The sequence below is a fragment of the Vigna unguiculata genome, unplaced genomic scaffold (assembly GCF_037176805.1).
Source record: "Vigna unguiculata cultivar grain cowpea cultivar isolate G323 ecotype 2 unplaced genomic scaffold, ASM3717680v1 ptg000097l, whole genome shotgun sequence".
NCBI lineage: Eukaryota > Viridiplantae > Streptophyta > Magnoliopsida > Fabales > Fabaceae > Vigna > Vigna unguiculata.
This window is the reverse complement of record NW_028196739.1, coordinates 75001-77500: the sequence shown is the minus strand read 5'-3', so window position 1 is coordinate 77500 and position 2500 is coordinate 75001.

Below are 2500 nucleotides of genomic sequence, written 5' to 3'. Positions count from 1 at the left end.
TCGGTGCACCGCGGCATAGCTAGATGGCTTGTGTGGAGTTTTGTGAAAAAATGAAATTCGTGGTTTTTGAGATGTGAGGGTTGGAATGGCCTCCAAATGTCCCCAAATGAATACCATGAAATTCTTGGTGCACGAAAGTTTTGAGTTCGGAGGGTTTTGCACATGGCCAAGTTGGTCGGTGCACCGCGGCATAGCTAGATGGCTTGTGTGGAGTTTTGTGAAAAAATGAAATTCGTGGTTTTTGAGATGTGAGGGTTGGAATGGCCTCCAAATGTCCCCAAATGAATACCATGAAATTCTTGGTGCACGAAAGTTTTGAGTTCGGAGGGTTTTGCACATGGCCAAGTTGGTCGGTGCACCGCGGCATAGCTAGATGGCTTGTGTGGAGTTTTGTGAAAAAATGAAATTCGTGGTTTTTGAGATGTGAGGGTTGGAATGGCCTCCAAATGTCCCCAAATGAATACCATGAAATTCTTGGTGCACGAAAGTTTTGAGTTCGGAGGGTTTTGCACATGGCCAAGGTTGGCGGTGCACCGCGGCATAGCTAAATGGCTTGGTGGGGAGTTTTGTGAAAAAATGAAATTCGTGGTTTTTGAGATGTGAGGGTTGGAATGGCCTCCAAATGCCCCCAAATGAATACCATGAAATTCTTGGTGCACGAAAGTTTTGAGTTCGGAGGGTTTTGCACATGGCCAAGGTTGGCGGTGCACCACGGCATAGCTAGATGGCTTGGTGGGGAGATTTGTGAAAAAATGAAATTCGTGGTTTTTGAGATGTGAGGGTTGGAAAGGCCTCCAAATGCCCCCAAATGAGTACTGTAAAAGTGTTGGTGCACAAAAGTTTTGAATTGGATGCATTTTGCACTTGGCCAAGTTGGTCGGTGCACCGCGACTAGATAGGTTGGTGCCAAAATTTGTCAAATTTAAGACCTTGGCCAAACTGAATGAAATTTTGTGGGGAGGTTCCTGATATTGTTTAGTGGTGGACTGGAAAAAATGAGGTCGAAATTCGAAGTCTACATGTGCTTTTCTATTTTTCCCGATTTTACACATACCCGGTAAGTAAAAAAAATAAAAAAAATAGTTCCCCTTCGAGAAAAATTATGAAATTTGGTGAGCAAGGAGATACCATTATTCTACGAATTACTGCAAAAAATCGCATCAAAATTCGAAGTATAGCCCGAGATATGGACTTATGTCTGCTCAAAAAAAGTGTATCTACTTGTACAATTTTGCCTTTTGCATATTAACCTCTTATAGGGGGGGAGTGCTCCTTGAGCCGGCCAGCTCCACACTGGCAGGTTTTAAAGGGAGCTTGATGAGGCCTCCCCCCTCACGTGGTGCGTGCGTTAGCATGTTTATCATGGCACAACTAGCCTCTTCATAGTTGTTGAGCTTTATTAATACCAACACACGGTCGTCACTGATCGTTGGTTAGCTCGGCAGCTAGTCCCTCGGATATTGTGGAAAGTTATTTTCATGCCTAGCGATGCTTGACCCTGCGTCACTTGATGTTTCCATTTGCTTGCTTGCCCATGGTAGGTGGGGGGTGGACCGTCTTGTGGTGTGGTGTCTTGCGAACGTGAGGGTGTGTGAGTTGTAATCGAGATGCACTTGCTGGCTGGCTCCATGCCTTGCGTATCGAACGGTCAAGCATGCATCTCTTCCATTTTCACCCGTTGCCTTGGGTGATATTGGTTGATCAGTCCCTGTGTTGCCTACCCACTAGACGGTACTTCTGTGGTTGCTTCGAATTCTATCTTTCCATCACGAAGAGGTGTTGGAGGATCCTAATGTCACGCACGTGTTCCATCTAGTGAAACATCTCAGTGATGCACGTGTTGTGGCTAGTTCTTTTGGATGCGGTGCATTATATGAACTCGGGTTTACTTTAGCGACCCAGTCAACATAATTCGGTTGTGTCCCTTGATTGAGACGTTGTCCTTGAACTTGTTGTGAACAATATCGTTCTTCCACAACCCGTCGTCTTGAGTGCGATGGAAGGCAAATAAGATGTGCTTTGGCATGTCATGCACGTACTCGATTGCGGGAAGTGTGAGAAAGTGTTGTTGACAACCCGTGGGAAATGGAATGTGGCAAATCGTGATGAGCTCTTCGTGGATCTGCGAAGAAGACGACCTTTGGGCCTGTTGGAAACGAGGGAGGCGATGTTGAACTGCGAAGAAGATGGACTTTTGGGTTGTTTGAATCAATGGGAGGCCACGCGAGAACTCCGAATACTATGGACTCTTGGGTTGTTGGAAGCAACGGGAGGCCCCGCTAGAACTCCGAATACTACGGACTCTTGGGTTGTTGGAAGCAAGGGGAGGCCCCGCTAGAACTCCGAATACTATGGACTCTTGGGTTGTTGGAAGCAAGGGGAGGTCCCGCTAGAACTCCGAATACTACGGACTCTTGGGTTGTTGGAAGCAAGGGGAGGCCCCGCTAGAACTCCGAATACTATGGACTCTTGGGTTGTTGGAAGCAAGGGGAGGCCCCGC